The following is a 23241-nucleotide window of genomic DNA, read 5'->3' as shown; positions in this document are numbered from 1 at the left end:
ACAAAGCTTCACTCAAAGCCTCGCGAAAGGGGACTCCACGCACTATTTTATTTTATCTAGCATACATTGGTTCAGAATTACTAATTGAAGTTGCCATCAAATGAAAAGAAGGATGCCTATAGATAATTTTATCGTTAAAATATCCTTCGAAAGTATAACTAGGCTATTTTCAATAGGTTGACACGTCGCGATATCTAGGCTGCCTTCCGCCGTATATGGCGTTATATTATGGGGTAATTTGGGCGTAACCCATATGGCAAAAAGGAAACCCTTATCAGGTCTGTCTGTCTGTCAGTATGTCGCAGCTAATTTTAAAGTACATATAGCTAGTCATGATTTAAGATGAATAAGTAGGTGCCTACTAAATAGGGCTAGTCATCCGACCTTAGTCATTTGTAAATGACATAAATGACATAATTTGCAGCAATTTTGAAATGTGACTAACACTTTTTATGAAGATATCAACTGTTAGAGTACTGCAAGTTAAAAATATCCACCTAAATTAAAAAAAAAATATCACCACAATAAAAATGAGAGCAAGAATAAGATCAGGGGGCCGATTTTTGAGTCTCACTGTCACTAAAATACCGGTTTAAAACGGTGAATTGTCTATTATTTTCAGTGACAATTTTCTGAATTCGAACGCGTGAGACTCAAAAATCGGTCCCCAGCAGATTAATGACTGTAATTTTCACGATCTAGTGTTAAATTTCCAGTCAAGTATAATCCTCAAATAACTTGAAAGCGCCAACCCTAAAAAAATGTCATAACTTTATCCAGGGTCATCACAAGTTAGATTGGCAGACCGAATTTCTTCAACTCGTAAAAACTACTTTAAAACTCTTATAAAGGAAATGACAATAAAAAGTTTCGCATTTCAATGCGATGAAGCCACGATGGCAGCTACTCGGAATGGTGGATTCTTGAATCTGTATTTTTTTTTATGATAACTTTTTCTGGATTTGTTATGTTTCATGTGCTACTATTACAATGGACACTTATACCAGTTATAGCGCAATTTAAATTGAACCTGGATTTGATTAGATAGTTAATACGTCTAACAAAATGTTATCCCTTAAAATATGTAGTTGTTTGCACTTAGTACTACAAACAAAGTAAACTGAATTTAAAAAAAATCAAATGCATACACGATTAAAATATCACGCGTGACGAATGCAGTACTTCTTTTAAACGCTTTATCGGCTATTAATATTATACTATTCCACGTCACATTATGATATTGCATATCAATTTATAGCCCCTTGGAAACTTACCCCTTTTGGCACATTTCTAAAAAACTACCCCCTTTAACACAATTCTAAAAAAACTCTACCTAAATTGGCACAGTTAACCACAATTCGCGGCAACCCTAATTTTTTGTCACTAGGGCTGCCACCCTCCGCAAAATTTTACAATAACGATCCACACAATAAGATAAGTAAAAATACGAGCTTGTTAAACCGTAAAAAGTAATAATGGGGAGCAAAGTCAACAGACACGAAATTATGCACGGCATGTTATAATATACGGTTTTTTGCATATGACATTTTTTGGCTACCAAAAAAGTGTAATCAACTTAATTTCAATAGCACTTACGACCTTTTTGTATCAAACTGGCGATTGTCACAGTCCACTTGGCTCACCCTAATTTTTAATAATAATTCTTGACTTGCATTGATCAAAATACAAATCCGTTTTGCCAGCCCTGGGGTAGGGTTGTTGAAGAAATGAAATATTGTTATTGCTAATTATATTCGCGCGATAATTTTTATGAATGTTATTTTATAAATGAGCGGTTTTTTATAAATATAAATTAGATACATTTGAATTAAATATTACAAAAAATAAAATATTTCTAAATGAAAGGACGCCTGACTTTATCATAAAAAATCATGAAAGTTTAGTATCATAACACCTATAATACATAAAGTAAATCACAAATTACTCTACAAAGGTAAGGTCGTTGCTCTCCAAGTAAGCAAATAAATGAGTACTTGACTGTTCTTACATTTATGAAATCATCATTATGTCCTTCCTAAAACCGATGCTTTCTACTGCTTTTGGCTTTTTTCAAAAGTTCGCCCCCGTAACCTAACCTATCAACAAAAATATGAGTATGTGTTAATTGCTATATCAAAATACAAACGAAGAATAAGCAGCCCTATTCAAATAACGTCTTCAACCTCAGTTGCCAACTTAACGGTCACAACTCAAAACAGTCAAAGAGCGTTCGAATTCTTTGACGCGCCGCTTATTGACCGAACTTCATTATTTCATCACGCTCAAGCGGCTCAAGACGTTTGCGTGAAATATAAACACTCGTTCGACCAATTCCTCGGAACGTCACGTATGAACTGGCCTTTAATTCTTAACAGACGACAAACAAGAAAAAATTACCAGTTTAAGAAGCCCTTAATATTTGTAATAATTTGGTGTGAAGTTTATACTGGTCCGTTTGAGAAGACTAGTTATGCTATAGGAATAACAAAACGTTCGACGACCTACTCAAAACTAAACAGCATCAAGTTCAAGTTCAAACACAAACAAATTTTAATTTTAATACCACGTGATTAGATTCAAATTGGCAAACGTGCACTCGTGCTCTTTTATTTTAAATCCTGAGTGTTCTAAATTCGAATTCAATTAAATATTCGATTGCGCTCGGTAGTTGGCGATTCATTCCAATTTTGAACTGAAGGGCGTGAAATAAAATAAAACGGGTTTTCTGAACTATTCATAAGGGAATTCTGAACCTATCTCATGAGTAGTCATGAGAATCATGAGTGAGTTTTGTGTCGTATTTAGGCTACTTTATTTTTACAAGTTTCTTCTTCAACAAAAACCCACGTCTATCTAATGGATTCTTTTTACAAATTCACCTGACGTAGGAGTCGATATACAATACCTAAGTATCTAAAAGTTAAAGAAAACAATACATATGTCAAATAAATCACTGCTGAGTAAATGTTACAAATAGAAAGAAAATTGGTTATCTACTTAATTCTATTTTTGTTTGGCTCGTTTCGCACTACGACAAATATTTGCTTACCTCAGAAATTAAGTTTCTTCTTATCAATATTAGTTTGGTACTAAAATAGTGTAATTATAATCCTAAAGCAGTGAAGTATACAATGCCGTCAACGTTTTTTTTACAACGGCTCGGCTTGCGTAGCCAGCCAAAAGTACATGTAAATGTATGCACCATGTGGAGAACAACTGCAGTATTATTATTATTTACCAATTAAAGTTCGGGTATTAATAAATCACCCGCAATTTCAGCACAAACAATCAATCAAATACTTTTCAAACTCATAACCGCAATTTTCTGACCGCGGCTAACCGCTAATCCAAATGCATGCTACGCTCCAAATGCAATGCTTAAACAATGCTTATACTTACGAAAACCAGTTTAGAATGACCTATGAATACAAGCAAGTTCAATACGGCGGATAGTTCAAGTAAGACTGGATTATTAAAGGCAGAATCAATGCAGGGTACGCAGCCAAATGGTTCACGGTAATATCTGTTTTGTAGATTATCTATCTCTATCCGTCTTGCATATTGGCGCGACAGAGCCAGACTGCATTTTTGTCGGCGTCTGGCGTCGATGATTGCCATTTGGCAGGTCCAGTCCGCAGGCATCAAACGCAACGCAACCTATGATTATGCCGGGGCAATAATTACGAACGCAAGTAGGATTGGGAATAGAGTGGCTGTTGGTAGGCAGAACGTGGTATGTGATGTTTTACAAAATACTAGTGAAGTACCTATTTAAAGTCAGCTGCAGAGAAAAGGTAAACGATTCAAAATGATTGAACAATGAAAAAAAAGCTGGCGGCATTTGTCGAACTGAAATTAAAGATACGTCAAAAATCAGTTCAAATAATAAAATATGTCGGTGGAAAAATTGTTGATCTCTCAAATAAAAATGTCACTGTTGACACTAACTAGCTCATTTTTCATATAAAATAAAATTCGTAAAAGACCTCTGTTCAACATTTTTTTTTTCAAAACCGCATATTAATTGTTTATGTAATTTAAGTGTAACTGAATCACAATAAGAAATATCCACTTGTTTATTAGTAAAGCCTTTTCAGTTAGTCTTTTCTCATCAATTTATTTAAACAAATGCAAAAAAATAATTCGTAATAAAATTTCTGCAATGCAATCCCTTTAAACATTTCGTGGGAACATGATTTAATCAGCAGTAGGTATGCATAATTATAAAATAACGAAGAATGTTATTACAGTACATTCTGCAAGGGTCAGGAGTTGAATTACCTTTACCTTTCGATATAGCTTTAATCTAATCTGCTGTTTGTTTAGGTCAAATCTTATAAGCTGATTAAAACACTGCCATATTAGGCTAACGTTTACTTGCTGAGTTTCATCAAAGATATCTATTGTTTTGGTTCTGTATTGACAAAATTATTCTGATTTGTAAATTTTTGTCAATATGGTAATTTTCCATTTAAGTTATTTGACATAAGTATCCTCGTCGTTATAACTATAGAACAGAAGTGGATACTTAGTATTAGAATATTGACTATACTTTTCTGAGTTTCCAAACAGTTACGTTAATACTTTGTTAACTGTTTCATTGGATTTTCCAAAATTTGTCCTTGATATAAATCCATACATACAATCAGCCTTATTCACATAAAGATACAAACAAATCTACACCTTCATGGTAACTCTTGACAAAGTGGGACGTTTTACTAAACACATTCACATTTTACGTTCATGACTACTATTATTAACTGTTTCATTGCCGATTTTCCACGAAATTTGTGTAACAAACATGATATACTATACATAATTATACTATTCAACAAAAAACTTATTTAAACACTTGAACTTAATCTCTTGTTAACTCTTTCCTGACAAAAGGATTAAATTACAAAAATGACCGCGTCACATCACATCGTCTCACGTATATTTAACATGTGCAAAATGTTTTAACACTTTAAAGAGTGATGAAACGTAAATCGTGTTACTTTTTTTAGACTGTTAGGAACAAAATCTCGTAAAAACACTTACCAGGTTTTGATCTAGCGCAACTAGATATCAGAGGCGTGTCGTTCCACGTTTGAATGGCAGCTCTCTTTGTTCGACGTGAATTTGAATTAAGAATGTAACGTAACGGATTCGGAGCTCCGTTCCTTATTTGATTTAACGATACAAAAGTGCTTGTAATGGGAACCTAGTTAAATTCTTTTTTCAAATATTCTCAACTACCTCAAGATGATTATTCGTCATCTTATCTACTTTATTTGTTTTAAAATGTTAAATACCCCTGTATCAAAAAGCTGCCAGCAATGCAGAGGTGCGTAACCTTTTTTAATTAGCCCAAAGCATTAAAACAGTAACTCTTATCATATGAGTATGAATATAAATGAATATATCAAAGTGAGAACGCATTAACAAACGTCATTACCCTATCTCTATAAAATGATAGAAATGACTCGAGGAAAGAACATTGTAGCAAGCAAGAAATTCACCAGTATACGTTGAGCTTTGATTTCTTTTACTTGTAACAAAAGTGGGTGTCAAAATTATGTTGGTTTTTTGTAATATTAGAATTTCCAAGGGTTCAAGTTTCGTAACGAATGGGATATGATAAACGCAATCAAATACGATCGGGGAGATATAATTAAAGTGTCTAATGGTGGTGATAAAAGTATAAAAAATAATAATATGCTAATTAATGGTATTCGGGTACCTTTATTACGTATCAAGTTTTATTATTTCCTTCTGCTCACTGAGAGATGCTTTGATAAGTTATTAAAAGAGTTATAAAATAATAAAGTTTGAGGAATAATTAGATACGTAATTAGTATTAATTATAGATTACTGGTAAATAAAGTTCAGTCAGCAGTGGACGCTTGCGTTTGTCGGCGAATATGCAACTTTGCGTTACAAAAGGATGCTTTCCTTATATTTTCAATGCAAAGTTGCAAACAATATGCTCCTCATTGTACAAGAAAACAAGGAATTTTTAGGCATTGAACGCTACATAATTATGGTGGTACCAAGTTTACTAACGCCGTGGCTTGCGTGGGCGACGGTCGCGCGATGGTCGCGCGACGGCGATGCGACGCATACGAAATCAAACCTTATCAATATGGCAGTATGAGACGCGACGGCGACGGTCGCGCGACGGTCGCGCGATCGTCGCCCACGCAAGACACGGCGTTATAGTCTACATTTTTTTTAAATTCAATAATTATTTATTAATTTTAACGTATAAAAATGGGTACAAATTAGCCTACAAATAAAACTAAATTAAATCTAAATAACTCTAAAACTAAAAAACTTACATCAAGTATTAAAAAAAAATACTGGAAGAGGCCTCTCCGCGCGATCCCTGGTGCAAAGGTGCCCATTACACTCGCCGCGTTAGCGCGTTGAATAGCAATGGACAGCCTTTGCAAAGCAATGACCCTGAGGGAGTCTACAAGTATATTATTTTCGAGCTTCAAAGCCGGTTATCTTGAAATGATAATGACATAAGAAATGTCACAAAAAATAATAAATAAAGCTATCCAAGTATCCACGTATGTCTTAATCTGTCACAAAAGAATGGGATTAAAAACTCACAAACGGATCTACAAATAATTAGTCCGATATCCCTGGCATCCCTGCTTTTAAAATCAAACTAATACTCATGTAAGTCGTCTCATGGTCTTTTTGTACCATACTATGCTCTAGTCCTCGTGTACAATTTTTTGTATTACGCATTCTAAAATTGATTATGAACTTTTATTGATTGACAAAAGGTTCCAAATTCAAAAACAAAACAATTTCTTCCGAGACTCAGGAGGCTATAACAACTCATAGTCTATTTTGATAATTCAAAAATTCAATTTTAAACCTAAATATAAGGATATAAAATTTAGGAAATCCATCACTGATAGGATTCAAGAACAGGTTGAAGCCAATTAGAAAGAGACGGAAGGCGTGCGAGGGAGTCAATGTTTAATTGAGCGTGGCATTAACAAACGAAGCGGTGTAGCTATAGGATTAGTAAGAACTACTGATTTCGATGTTCAAGAACTAAAGGGAGATGTAAGGATAAAAGTGTAAGCGGATTATGTCGCGTAATAGTACATTGTGCAACAAGGCGAGGAAGTTGAATATTACTAACGAGAGTAAGTTAAATCGCGACGGCTTGCCGGAGCTACATACTCCCCGAGTTACACGCAATGTTTTTCATCACACTCGCAATGTAAAAAATATGTCAATAGATGTAAAAAAAAGTTAAGTACGTTACAAGAAATTTCATTATTTCCTTGGGAGAACGATTTTTATATAACTCACGCTCCGCCTGCGTGCAATAGCACATTTAAAGTGCGGGTGTGATGAAAAAGAAGTTTAAAGTTAAATCTAGTTTAGGATACCACGATTGTGATCGTCATTCGAAAGGCAATCAGTCGTTTGCAAATAATAATCTCAGTGTCAACATTTGCAAGTATGTATGTATGTGGTAGCTTTTTCCCATTTATAATATTAAGTATGGATAAAAGTAAATCCCAAATTGTAATGGGAAGGCGGTTTGTTCCTTTTCCCATCACTAGCTCGGAAACACGTGTTTTGTCCTTTAATACCAGCGGGTAAAAACGCATTTTATCCACTAGTGCGTAAAGTAATTTGATCTTGAATAAAGTCAAATTAACTGCTTTAAAACTGATAAAAATAGGTGAATCTAGTAATAAAGATGATTTACCACCTGTGGAACTATTGGAAGCAGTGATAAACACATTTTTTGCGTTGTAGTTTCCTCGCTATAGTGAGGGGAAATAGTTATTTGTTATACAAGGGAGCAAAGTTGTATTTTAACGCCAAGTGTGGAATTGAAAAACGAGCAAGTAAAAGGATTCTATAGTTGAACCACGAGCGAAGCGAGTGGTTCGAGAATAGAATCCTGAACTTGCGAGTTTTTAAACACACGAGAAGTAAAATACATTTGCACCCGAGTGTAACACAAAACTTTTCCCCTCACTATAGCGAGGAAACTACAACGCAAAAAATGCGTTTATCACTGCTTCCAGTAGTTCCACAGGTGGTAAAACATCTTTATTACTAGATTCACCTACTTTTATCAATTTTAAAGCAGATAATTTGACTTTATTCAAGGTCAAATTACTTTACCCACTAGTGGATAAAATGCGTTTTTACCCGCTGGTATTAAAGGACAAAACACGTGTTTCCGAGCTAGTGAGGGGAAAAGTTTTGTGTTACACTCGGGTGCAAATGTATTTTACTTCTCGTGTGTTAAAAAACTCGCAAGTTCAGGATTCTATTCTCGAACCACTCGCTTCGCTCGTGGTTCAACTATAGAATCCTTTTACTTGCTCGTTTTTCAATTCCACAGTCGGCGTTAAAATACAACTTTGTATAACAAATAACTATTTCATGTTACTCTTTCTAAATAACTGTGGCATCACAGTACCTACCATATTATACACGGGGTAACATGAGGGAACCGAATATTTTTCAGCGTATTTCTCATCATATTAGAAGAGTAAAATGTCATATAAACTTTTCTGGATTTCATCTACTTCATGAGTTATAAGCATTAAAAAAATTAATATTACTTATTATTTCTCAAAACAAAACGCTATTTTGATAGCGATGATGCCGTTATCGGATATAATCTAACTATCCTCGTTGATAGATGTCAAAAAATAACTAGTTACTCATTGCAAAAAGCATTTTTTTAGAAAAAAAAATATTTAAAGTACTAGTTTTACGGATAATTAGTCTTTTATGTGAAAATACTTCCAAAAAAACTAAAAAAATACAAAATTTTTTTGCAAAATTTGCTTGACGTCAAATAACACTATCTTTATTTTTCCCTCAGAAATGCGTAAAATCGCCGTGAGTAGAAATTGTCAACAATGTAAACAAACTATTAGGTATATAAAATATCAATATTTTACAACAATTTTATTATTTTAAAGGTTGAGGATCATAATGTGAGATGAATTGATTAAATAACACATGGATTTAGCCAGTATTGGATGAATTAGAATGGAAATTACGGACATTTTGACTACAAGGTTTTACATTTTGACTACATTGTTCACAAATTCTATTGACGGCGACTTTAGTTAAAAATTTTCGGTTCCCTCATGTTACACCACGTATTGTTAAATAGTGTCGTACACGCTTTTAATATCATCAAGTATTTACCTACAACTGCATGGACAGGTAAAGCAAAATATCGTTCCTTGTAAAGGGCGCGCTTTTACAAAACAAAGTCCAGGAATAAGTTTCTTATACTTACAAACACAAAAGCTTGTCCAAACACAATGTATATTCCTGTAAGAAACATCCCAACAAACTTCTGAAAACCAAAGGACTCCTGAATCTTTCATAAGTTGTTTTGTATAATGATCACAAACCTATTTACAAGATTTCTTACAAAATGGCCGCTTGTGTACTATTTTACACAACATCGTATCTATATTTGCATAATTATTTGACCAACCAACTCTATGCACTGAAATATAAGGTGTATTTTTCAAAGTTGATGGCCGAAAAGATAAGAGGTGTCAGAAAATATCAGAAGTGGGCCAACATTTACATAAGGACCGTGTTCTATTAATATTCATTACATATTAAAGTTGTGAAGAAGTTGGGATAATTAAAGGAATATGAAATTAAAAAATTATACCACCTTTGATTTATGTCTGTCGAGGTTTTATGAAGAATTTACTTACGTAAGTCCGAGCTGAGTTTATAAGGGACATTAATAATATCATATTATATTTGACGACCGGTCTGGCGCAGTCGGTAGTCCTGCTACGCCGCGGTCCTGGGTTCGAATCTCGGTAAGGGCATTTATTTGTGTGATGTGCACAGATATTTGTTCCTGAGTCGTGGATGTTTTTATATGTATATAAGTATTTATATATTATATATATCGTTGTCTGTGTACCCAGAACACAAGCCTTCTTGAGCTTACCGTGGGACTCAGTCAATCTGTGTAAGAATGTCCTATAATATTTATTTATTTGTTATGATTATTTATTTATCATAACAAATAAATAAACCCGTCGGAATAATTCCAATAAGGCCTAGTTACCCTTCGAGTTGGAAGGTCAGATGGCAGTCGCTTTCGTAAAAACTAGTGCCTACGCCAAATCTTGGGATTAGTTGTCAAAGCGGACCCCAGGCTCCCATGAGCCGTGGCAAATGCCGGGATAACGCAAGGAGGATGATGAATGATTATTTATTTATCATATTGAAGTATTCTAACATAAAAGAACGAGGATTTTGCAAAAGCCGATTGTCCTTCGGTTATAAAGCTTTTCAAGTTCTTCAACTGGCCGGGCCCAGGCCGTTGCCGTCCGGCAGACTGATCGTCAGTGGATGCCTTTAAAACTTTAACATGATTGCATTATTTGTAAAAATTGTAAAACCCAATGACCAAAAATGTCACCGGTTAGCGACCGGCGGTTACGCCAAATGTCACCGGAAAGGGCACGAGAACACTTCGCACGCCCATTTCAAAAATCAAAACCGCATGTTTTACATACATAAGTTACATAACGTACGAATTTGTGGGTCATTCGAAATTCGAATAACTTTTGAAAGTCGAGTTCTGAGGCCCTACCGCGAATCACAAAATTGAAAAGTTCAGTAGGTTCATATCTACTTCTTTATCGCTGAATAAATAAATAAATATTATAGGACATTCTTACACAGATTGACTGAGGCCCACGGTAAGCTCAAGAAAGCTCGGTGGGTACTCAGAAAATATAAAGACATCGAAATTTGGATTCAATTTCGAGGTAGACAGATATTATGTCGTCAGCAGATCGGAAACTTTTTTTTGGCCACATTAAACCAATTATAGGAAGGATTTTGTTGATTTGCTTCAAATTCTGGAAGGGCTAACTTTCTCGATACAGGTCGCCTTCTTACACTCTAAAACATCTGTCACAAAAAGCCTAGAAATTTCACGATCTGATCTTTCAATCAATCGCCAACATATATACCAAAATCCTTAAGCCATACATGCCCAAAACGTGTTTTAGCTGTACTCCAAGAGGCGACAGGCTTATTATTCCTAGCGTCGCGTTTCGGGGCGCGCAATGGACGTGATAGGTAAATGTGGCCGGTCCCTTATTATCTCACTCAGTTATATGACAAATACTTGTCTAGTACATATACTTTTTAAGGGTAGGAGCAAGTTTTATTCCCTTTATCGAAAAGGACCCAAAGGCCACACTGTGTAAAATCCTTGTTTCCCCCATAACTCCACCTTCTTACTTTCGTCTATAGCAATCAGCACAGCGTTGGCACGCGAATCACGTGCCACTGATAAGTGGGCGCGACGTGCATCGTTTGCATGCGAAGATTAGACCGTGTGTCTTTAGATCTCATTGCTGGTTTGATGTACTGGGAAAAGGTGGGAATTCTTTTGTAGTCTAATTTTGATGCTGAGTGTACCTAAGCAAACTAATATCTTCATGACAAATTTAATGTCGTAGACGGTCTTTAAAAATAGAGATTTTGCACTTAGTAATTAATAAAGTGTTTCAAAAATAAAAAGTGCTACATATTTTAAGTAATTAAGTTAACACTTTGTTGTACAAGAAAATAATACAACACATAATATTTAAAATAAAAGTTTCAGTACAAAGGCGAACTTATCCTTTAAGGGATCTCATTTATTTTCTATTTAACTCAACACAAGATACCCCGGACAGCCCGGACTCCAGAATCAAAACTTGAGTCGACTGAACATGACTTTTCGTTCTAGAAAACAGAAAAATCGTTAATTATTACGACCATTTTCGTTAGAAAAAATGGTAAAGCTCTTGTATCTTTTGACGATTCTCGGAATCCCACGACAAGTGATCTAATTAAATATTACATTATATGTATACGTCGTAATTATGATATTCATATATAATTTAAGATTTGTAGAATATTAACCATATTATAAGTTATTCATTTTGTAGTTACATAGAAATTATATAGCAATGGTGAATTAAACCCTTTTCACCCCTCTTTTATAAACACTACCGTTTCATCTCCTCAGTATATAAACGACTTACACAACCAAGCTTGAAGTTCACTCATTTATGCAGTTTTTGTGTTGAAAGTTTTAATTGCAAGCCGAGATTAATGTCCGCTGTAGATAGATCACTTCATTAATTTTTAATTGCATCTGACAAATCTTATGTAACTGTGTCAATGATCAGTAAAATTATAGGGTGACGTTTGGATGACAGCTGCAGCTCATCTTTTGATAGGCACCACTACGGTGACAAATATTCTCCTGATTCTTGATGCTAAGCACTCTCCGTATCCTCAGCAGTACTCAAAAAGTTTGTACATAGCCACGTCAGCAAATTTTAATTGAACCTATTTTGTTACCAACATTTAGTAATATCCGTCGACTTTCGAAAGATATATACAGGATAATTGTTATAATTAAGAAAATATAGATACTAGAGAACCTTAATGACGAAATAAAACTTACTAAAAATCTTAATTCATCAAAAAAATCTTGGTAACAAAATAGGAACAAAAAAAAACAAATTTCACTTTTTCCTTAACTTTTGTACAAAGTTTTTGACAAATGCTATCCTATGAACGAATTCAACTCAACACAGCGGCAGTAATGTGACTGAGAAAGTCACTCATTTTATCAATCAATCAATGATAGCCTGCAGGGTGTCAACGCACCCGATCGTCATCGTTGTTTGTCGTCATTTGCTATCACTGATGTCTATATTATCTGTTGGTACCTACATGTGTCTATGTATAAGATATTGGAGCCTTCCATAAGCTGAACCGTACAAACTCATATTATTTAATGTAAATGTTCTTTTTATGTGAATTCTTGTTTCTTTTACATACATTGAGATAGCTCGTCAAAATAATACGTAAGACGTAAGTTACAGCGGGGCAAATTTTAATATCGACTGAGGGACAATTGTAACTAATTTTTTTTTTCAATTATTAACTTTCGTTCAACACCTTTTTAACCCCAGGCGCAAAAACGACGGGGTGTTATAAGTTTGACGTGTCTGTCTGTCTGTCTGTCTGTTTGTCTGTATGTGTGTGTGTCTGTCTGTGGCATCGTAGCTCCCGAACGGATGAACCGATTTAGATTTATTTTTTTCTGTCTGAAAGCTGATTTAGTCGGGAGTGTTCTTAAATTTATTTTTAACAAGCAGAAACGTCTGCTAACGATTCTAACTTGAGACTCCAGTGCCGTTACAAGATGTAATAGTCTGTCGGTAGATGGCGCTAGACGTCACCCCAAGACGTGTGTACATAAGGAAAGGCATGGAAAGATTTGCGATGTCCGGCGTGGCTTCCGTAGCTCAATTGGTTAAGAGCCTTGCACGGATTGCAAATGATGCGGGTTCAAGTCCCGCCGGAAGCGTAAATTTTTCCATTTTTTCCTTTAATATAAAAGGGAGTGTTCTTAGCCATGTTTCATGAAAATCGGTCCATTATGACGCGGTCGGGGGTTTTTTCAAAATTTTAATTTTGTGGTTATTCTATGGATTGTATCGTCCTATTGCATGGTTTAATATTAAGTGTACATAAACTTAATTAACAGGGCAATGAAAAAAAACTTAACTATGAACTTATAAATAAAACTATAACTAAACTGAAACTACCACCTATAAAATAAAACCCTACAAATAATAAAATTAATATTGTCTTCGGTTACCGCGATAGTTACTCATGAAATAAAACTATGGAAACTTATTATTTTTTAACAGAGTAATGGTAAATTTTTTTTTTTTGAATATTGTATAACTGGCTTTATTAATAGTGTGTGAACCTGCCTTAGAAATCTATATTATTTGTGGTCATGGTTCGTTAATATTTCTTGTAAGTGGGTAGCTTTTGCACATTTTAATTTTTCCTCAGTCACCCGTTGACCACGAACGCTGTAAAGAGTTCGACACGTCGGGATGTTTTTTAAATTCATTATACGCGATTTAATCCGTTTCCATAGTTTTATTTCATAAATAATAAAATTGTTTCTAAATCTGAGCCGACCGGTAGGGTGCCCAGAAGGCTAGTATAACGGCTTATAAGATGTAACATCGCTTTAATACAATGAGTTATACATGTGTCACACACATTTCGAAGGATATTATATCATAATGAGGATTTCCCGCCTATTGACGCTCAACTGAGACATTCAAAGAAATCACAATGTATGTTAGTCATAATTATATTACATACATATGTTAGTTATTTTATGGCGACTTACAATATTTATTCTTCTTTATACACAATAAAAACTATACACAATAAAAAAAAACATCAACAGAAGTAGATAAAAACAAAAACATGTGGTCTCATCGCTAAAAAGCTATCATTTCCACATAAGCTTTGGGAATCAATCATTTACATTTTCTACCAACATTATGCAACTTTTTAACATCGACGTTTACGATCACAAAAGACTGTCAAAATAAAGCAAAAATAATCATACATACCTACAGTACATAATAATACAATTATTACACTACTATTACTTTTACATATTATAAGTATAAGTGTATTGCGAATTTTATAAAGAAAATCGTAATTACTCCAAATCAGAACTAGCTATTTCCAACATCGCCAATAAATTTACTACTTCGACCTAATTACAGCAACTTACTCAGCACGCTAATCCAACTCAACATCAAAAAGTCACATCTTTACAACAAACTAATACACACATACGAAATTTCCAAAGTAACTATACTACTACTGCTAAAAGCAATAAGACGTATGTTACTAAGTTCCAAGTAAAAAAAAGGCAGCGTTCAAAATTTAAATTCGTTCGAAATTCGAATGCATGTAATCAAGCAGCTTCAGCGCTTTCGTAACCTACGCCGTCTAGTGATGTAGTAGTATAAAACGCTGTATACGTCGTTCTTGATGTAACTCTGCCACTCGTTAATGTCAAAATGTCGTATGTAACTAAGATAGGTACTGAGATGTGACGTTCTAAAATCAATCGATACAATCTGTTTAATGAAACAGCTGCAGCGCTTTCGTAATGTTTCCCGTCTAGTGATGTAAAATAGTGTGTTAGCGCTACATGTTGATTGGTTTTTGCAAATGACCTACTAACCCGCGGTTAGGTGCTACTTTTTCTTTACTTTACTGGTTTGATCTATGCTGTTTTAATAGATGGTTTAGTACTTAGTAGGTAGGTGATTAATGAGAGAGGCGTAGACGTATTTTATGCTGTTAATAAAGTGTGGCTTGCTATGAAACGATCTTAAAGGAAAATCTTGCTACCAAGGGTGCATTTAACTTATTATAATATAAAATAAAACTATAAAAACTGATTATACTGCGTATAATGAATTTATAATACATCCCGACGTTTCGAACTCTACAGCGTTCGTGGTCTATTATAAATTCATTATACGCGATATAAGCCTGTGAGAACCTGTAATTGGCTTTTTAATTTTATTTTGGATTGTATTGATAACTTCAGCTGTTGGTTTTCCATGTATGTAATAAAAAATAAAAAAAATCCGTCTTCATAGTTTTATTTCATGAGTAACTATCCCACTAACCGAAGACAATACTATAATATACTTCATTACATGGATTTCTACTCAATTTTATATATAATAGCATTAAAATAAATAAGCGTATTACCTATACGTATACAATGACCAGACAGACATAATCTCTTTTACATGAGTTTTCACTTAACACCTTGCAGCTTCAATTTGTCTACTTTCAAGAATAACGTTGGAAGTAACTATAGCTGTATAGTCACATGTGACTTTATTTTACTAAACATGAATGTGGACACCTAGTTCCAAGAATTAGCAAATGAACGCTACTTAAGTCTACACTAAACCAGCACAAAAATTCACTCACTAACACTTTTACTCCCATACAAACATAGATCAATTTTGTAAAGACGAACTGTAAAAGAACTAATACAATTCTAAGCACGCCATCTTAGGCCACTGAAGGATATGTAGAACCTAATTTGGTGGTGACACACTACTGTGTACTAAAGTATGTGGAAAAGACTATTTTTGTCATTATCGATGTAGTCGTATTTAGTCTAGACTGCTAGAAATGGCAAATGTAGCAACATTATTTTTAGATGACATGACTTAAAAACAGAGAAAACGTAACAAAAATCACAAACAGATTATGGATATGAATTTCAAAAATGACGAAACGACTAAATTAAAACTTAACCTCACCCAAAAGGTCTCATGATAATATCAAAACGACTACAAAGGTTACACAATAAAAGATCTCAAAACAAAGACCTTAGGTAGCAGCCCATCTTCATTTCACTTTTATTATAACGAAATAAACAAACTTTCATTTTACACTTAAACCCAAAAAGGGTTACCATTTGTTTTTTAATTTTAATTAAAAGTTTAAGCAGAGCCCAACAGACTCATAAGCGTAATAAAAATGAAATGTTTGTTTTAAATTTAGAACTGACATCGCCTTGACAGCTGTCGAGCGCCATTACGTGCAACCTGGGAGCGAATGAACCGTTAAATTCGTGTATTACATACTCCATAACGCGCTCGTGTAATTTTTAACCGACTTCAAAAAAGGAGGAGGTTCTCAATTCGACTGAATTTTTTTTTTTTTTTTTTTTATTTTTTTTTTGTATGTATGTTACTCGATATCTCCGAGAATCGTGGACCGATTTTCAAAATTTTTTTTTTTGATCGAACCGGTATAACCCCGAGATGGTCCCATTGGCACCAAGTCAGGGTCTGATGATGGGATCCTGGAGAAATCGAGGGAACTCTTCAAATGTTATAGGCACATGTAATGTTTTTAGGGCTGAGCTGATGATGGAAGGTCAACTCCTCAATGGTTAGGAGTTAAAGGATAATTCTTTCACTACTGTACATGTATTCGGACTGATACATATAATATCACTAGGAACCACTAAAAATCAACAAATAAATAAACTTTTTAACAAAAAATAAAACCGCCTTCAAAAATAAGCGCGTTACAAAACACGGAGAAACTAAAAAGCCAAAAATAATAAACCTTTCAATTCAGATTTCTTATCGTATTGCAATAAGCTAAACATCCAAATTATAAACAAATCAATTATTTTTGGAGTCGGTACCAGCCTGTGTATGGTTGGGTGGGGCAAACAGGCAATAGCAAGGCGACGAACAGGTCTGGTACCGACTACAAAAATAATTGATTTGTTTATAATTTGGATGTTTAGCTTATTGCAATACGATAAGAAATCTGAATTGAAAGGTTTATTATTTTTGGCTTTTTAGTTTCTCCGTGTTTTGTAACGCGCTTATTTTTGAAGGCGGTTTTATTTTTTGTTAAAAAGTTTATTTATTCGGTGGCCATTTTAGTCACGGCCTATTACATTTGGATACAGTTTTTTTTGTAGAATATTCGATGGATATTCGGAAATAAAGGGTAGCATATGGTAACTTATCATGTTTTTACAATATTTACATGGCAGCGCGTGTTGTAAAAACGAAAGTCGATTATTACTTTTTCACCCGTTTTTTTTTCAATGTTTAAAGTGCCACCATCATTGTCGGCAAGCACACCTGCTCCCAGTCAAAATATCGATAAAAACCGCCGTAAAACCGTTTAACACTTTCGAAACCGGGCTCTACGCGGCGCTACGACATTTTCGCTACATACGGGGAAACCCATGTAATCGGCTACGCTTCTACGAGCGGTGTGCCCGACAGTCGGGTTCTTGGTAGCGAAAGTGTTAAGTTGAAACCCATTAGCGTAAACATTAAAAAACGGGCTAAATAAGTAAAAAACCGGAGATTTTACGACTCATTTTATGCCGCTATTAGGAAATTAAGAAATTTTCGGGTGCTTTTCGTGGGCGTGGAAAAAATTACCTTTAATGTGCGAGTGATTGTTGTGATTATCTGTGTAATTGTTGTATGGAAACAAAATACAATCGAATACTATTCGATTAGAATCGATAGCGGTAAGAAATTAGCATAGTTTATTCATAAGCCGACCCCGATATTGCTCAACGTTCCCGTGGCTCACGGCAGCGGTGTCAAGTTCACACACTCAGCACGATGTGAATAATTCGACAGACTTACGATTATCTGGTTATTTACGAATGTTTAAATGTAATAAGTACATATAAGTGTGTATATTGATTTAAAGATTTTTTTTCACGTGTTATTTCAATGAATCAGCACTTATGTTCATAAATATTTACTGTATACGTGGAAATACTTATTTGTTACATTATGTGATGTCTACTTTTAAGAAACCATATAAAAGTGAGCAAAAACTTGTAAAATACAAGAGAAAATTGTTATAAAACGTTTTTTTTTTACAAAAGTCCTTTATTTTAAGCGGATTCAAAAGTTTTATTCAACTAACATTTTAACTTCGAGCCGATTATCGCGCTTAAAACTTAAATAGTCTGAAGTCAGACTTAAAGTTTTACATTACTCTCAATCGATTTAAAAGTTTAATTATGCGATAGCAAGAGTCGGTTGAAATTCAATCCATCCGCTCACATCGATGACTTGACTGCGCGTAAGCACTGCTTCAAGTGTTTTTTTCCGTTGACGCACTGTCAAATCATATTTTGAATAAACAAAGACGCTCTCCAACGCGTCACTTGTCACGCGCCTATTTCATCATTCAACTTTCAAGAATAAAGCAATAAAAGTCTACAATAAAACCTATCTCGAAATAACATCGTTTCGAGTAATTGGGTACTGAATACAAACAAATAATTAAGTGTACGTTTTCCAACTGCACGGGCTTGGCTTGCATATTTTACCGAGCTCGCCACGGAAGCCTTCGGAGAAACTTAAGCTTAACCCACTGCCTCTTAAAAGCAACGGTTATTAATATTTCGTTTCGAAATTCTTTTTTCGAATTCACAGTTCTGTCTTGCTTTTATGATTTGCTCCAATATCATAAGTACTTTTTCAGTACAGATGGTGTTTTTTATATTACGCACTAGTGCGAGAAGTGGTTCATTATATGACAGGTCGAAACTTCGGAGGGTCATCTGTACTGAAAAACGTCGTACGATACACGTGCGAAAAGGAAATTCGTAACTCGTGTCGATTTATCGCCACTCGTTTCGAACTTCCTTTTTTACGCACTTGTATCGTAATGTACTATTATATATGACCGCGTTTTAGGTCCATATTTACGAATCTAATCCGGCAAAGAGATCGAATCAAAATTCAAAGGAAAGATTTTGCTGTTTATATGAATGGTTTTCGGAACAGAAGCTCCAACGATTCCACTAAGCGAAGCGTAATGTTTTGCTTCGCCGACGGAATATTTAAAGGTAAATCTCCGTCACTGGGTCATATGTCACGACCCTGCTGCGCTCTGAAAAGGCTATGCTATAAACATAATTTGTTTCCCCGAATAATGCTCTCAGGGAATTAATTCCCAGGACGTTTCTTATAAATTAAATGGTGTTAAGATTACCGGCCGTTTTTAAATAAGGATATTGCCCGAAGTAAATATCAAAGTTAATCTTTACACAGCATCTTAGAAAGCAGAATTTAATGAGGTTTCAGGAATTTCCGCTGCAGAAAGTAATGGAATATTCGGAGCGGAGTATAATGCTTTTTAGAAATTAACACATTCTGTTGAGAGCGGAATATATTTTACATTTAAACGATCCTTTGCGTCCGAAAGATAAATTTTGGGAAGTAGAAAATGTAATTATTGTTATTTAGGCAGGATATAATTTGAAAGTGCAGGTATTATAGTGAGTACGTAAATTTCGTACACATACAGCAGTTAGCGGAGATAAATTGCTGTTGGAAGTGGATGTCTAAGATGGATATCTCTCTAATTGGATTCTAGAGAGGATCCTAGGCTGGATCTGTAGTATTAAGTTTGATGTAATTCTGTTTGGAGAAACTTATGGCTTGTTTATTGCTTTGGATGTATTTGATGAAACTCTGGGCATAATTTCGGCACATGGATAGGTTGAATGAAGGAACAGATTAGTTATATTAACTTTTTGTGTCGACTCAAAACTAGGTTTCATTTAGTTTATTGATCTTGCATAAGTGGCCTGATATATTATGTTACCTATAATGAAAGTAACATTTTAGAAAGCAGCAGCATTTTGTTAAAGCATTTTTATAGTAATATATTTATGTATAATTAAACTGCTTATATTAGCAGCATTTAAAATTTTATTTGTTCAGAACTTTACGGGCCAAGTTCAGTATCATCCTTATCGCATTTTCAACTTATTAATCTCGCCAAGGCTTCGAGAAACTTTAAAACAACAAACCCTTTGCAGGGCAAAGTCTATTGTGGACTTTCCCGATAGATTCAAGGTAGTCGATACTGAAAAGAGTATTGTCGCGATAACTTTAGTGCAAAACATAAACTTGATTAAATCTTGCGTCTTTGAACAGAGAAAAATATCCCGTCTTCCACGAAACTTGAAATAGGCTCCAATTGGTTTTGAAAGGAAATAAACAGAAGTTTAAGATACAAAACGGCTAAGGAGATTGGACGAGAACAGAAATATAAATCTAATCGCAATTAAGCTCTTTGAAAAGGATTTCAAGAAAACAGAACAGAAGTCTTTAAGATCTTTGAATGAATCGTATTTCTTTAATTAATCGATTGATTCTGTTCGAGATTCATATTGACCCAGATATCTGAATGGAACTGATAAATAAACCGGAGCACAAGCCACCTCTATCGGAACAATCGGTCTCGAGTTGCAGCGTTTACAATAACTGTTTACAAATACTGATAACCTTGCGGCACCTTAGAAATTCTCCGCTTAAGTAGGTAATTGATGCTAATGAGAAACAAGAAACCTTGTAAAATAAAGAAACTTTACAGAGAAAACGAAATTCAATAATAAAAATAACTTTTATAAATGAATGGACAACTATCTACAGCTCTCAAATTTACGATGACGGCAATAAACGTTTTACTACCTAAATAAGAATCATTTTCCTCGTAAAATATATTTGCGGATAAAGTGTTGGTGTTATTAAAATTCTCTTCCACATAAATAAAATTTTCGAAATTTAAATCTTCTAGAATAGATATCGATTGTGTAAATTGCCTGGGACGAATACTTTATCCGCTTTATGGGACTTAGTTCAGCACTTTTACTGTCTCGTTAATCTAATGCGATGAACCCTTAAATGTAATAAATACTAGGGGATATTGCTAGGAATGGTCGAATTAAGATGGAAGGATGCTGTGGTCGGCCGCAAATGTTTGGATTGGAGCCAAAATAATCAAGTAACGGAAGGACTGGCGATGTATCTGTATTTATTTTATTTTCCAACTGTTTATTGACTGTTTCGATGAGATTCGCAACCCAATCGACCATCGATAGGAAAGTGGATCAAAGCGTGATTCCGGTTAAGATTTCTGTTTAATTGTTCGAGTTCTCGATGCTTTTGTCAGTGTCTTTTTAATACTCGTCTGTTATTGTATTCTCGTCGAATTCTTTTTCTCGAGGAGTGATCATTTTTATATTGCTAAAAATCTTTGTAAAAATCAACGAACTTCTTAAATTGTTCACTTGCTTATTTGATTCATCATATCTGTTATCAACCCACACGTTGATTACCACGAAGCGATTACGTTGATTCATAGTTTCTGCCTCTGCATACTTGAGTTTGTTTGGTTTGATACTCGTATAAATTAGTGTAGATCTGCGAATTCAGCAGTTTCATCACTGTTATTGAATTCTTACTTAGGAAGTGATTTCAAAATTCGTATTCAGGGCACGGATCGGCTTTACTATCGCTACCTTGACTAGTTCTCGCGCACTCTACATTTGCAAACATTCAGTCAGTCTTATCATAGTATACGATATAAACTGGGTACATAATGGCTCCACGAAAATTAAATATTTTACCAACCTCAGAGAAAAATCCGGCTGCGAAGGATCAAAAAGATTAACGTTTTCAACTTAAAAGCACATTACATCCATTGAGTTCACTTTGGGCAACGTTACACAGGACGGTACGCTCGTTGAACACACATAACATCACATTTTGCACTAAAGAAAACCGATAGCAGTGAATAAACAGGAGATCCAGTTAGCAGGAGGCAGGAAAGAGACACGTTAACACAAAAACCAGTTTATTTTAACAATTATAAATATGTTCGTCGGAGACTACGAACGGGGGTAATCTACGAGAGACACAGTTCCGTCTGCGGCGCGAGCTGGCGAGCGACTGAGGGGGCCGCGCGAATAGGCAGCGGGAGAGAACGAATAGGCGCATCGGGCCATGCGTGAGGTTCGCGGACCCTCAGCTTGAAATAAGTATTATTATTACGAACATTACCTCAGCTTACGCTGTCGGCCGGTGCGGTGTCGCCGCGTACACTTGCATTTCATTCGGTGTATACAATGTAATTAGCGTTGCGCTCGACGTGCTCTCACGAAATAGCTGCGTCATTTTCATTAAGAGTAATGTTTTTGTCTTCTGACTTGACTGAATTTACTGGAGCGTTATCTAAAATATCTGTTGCCACTTTGCGGAAGCTTCTAATGGTTGAAATTTTAATAACTTCGATATATTTCTACCTGCTGTTATTATCCTTGGATTGAAGGTGACTTTAGATATTGAAAGGGGGTATTGTAGTGTCGACATCACAATGGTGGAGAGGTTCGGGATCGGGTCGAATGCAGGCAGATGTTTGGAAACGTCGAACCGAAGCAGTGAAATAAGGTGATCCAGACGATACGATACGATATACATTACATAGCTACCTAACTGCTACTAGATTTTAAATAAAAACATAAGTAGTATAATTTTGAAAGCATTTTAATGTAGGTATACCTACTTACTGAATTTTCAACTACCTACTTATAAGCTGTTGTTCACATTTATATAGAAAAATAATCAAATTTTGATATTGTTAAATTGATACTTTTACTTATACCTATACCAATTCTCACGAATTGTTTGAAAGTTTTCCCATAATTTTACCTTAAGTATTTGTTAATAATATAATTATTTTTCATCTTTGACTTTTTTTCGGTAGGTATAAGCTAAAATTACAGTCAAATATGAATAAACAATGTTCCTCAAAAATAATCTCTATAAAAAATCACCGAGTAAACGCAATATTGATAGGTTACCTACTAATAAACATCACTTTTATCCCTCAAATCAAGAATAATGATCTTTGCATAAATAAAACCGCAGACGCAGACCAAATAGAGGTAATAAATCAAGTGAATTCTGGACACAATAATCGCTGTCGGAA

At 34.8% G+C, this 23241-nt stretch overlaps 1 protein-coding gene across 3 annotated transcripts in view; it reads right to left on the bottom strand.

The window, feature by feature from the left end:
- Positions 1-22209, bottom strand: part of LOC125227585 (leucine-rich repeat neuronal protein 1-like) — a 476226-nt gene extending 454017 nt beyond the window's left edge. For all 3 annotated transcript variants that reach the window (XM_048131927.1, XM_048131925.1, XM_048131926.1), the window contains exon 1: positions 21885-22209. The gene's annotated coding sequence lies outside the window, so the exon portion shown is untranslated. The remainder of the gene's footprint in view (positions 1-21884) is intronic.
- Positions 22210-23241: the final 1032 nt, after the last annotated feature.

Source organism: Leguminivora glycinivorella, chromosome 6 (assembly GCF_023078275.1).
Source record: "Leguminivora glycinivorella isolate SPB_JAAS2020 chromosome 6, LegGlyc_1.1, whole genome shotgun sequence".
Lineage (NCBI taxonomy): Eukaryota > Metazoa > Arthropoda > Insecta > Lepidoptera > Tortricidae > Leguminivora > Leguminivora glycinivorella.
This window is presented reverse-complemented; position numbering and strand designations above follow the sequence as displayed.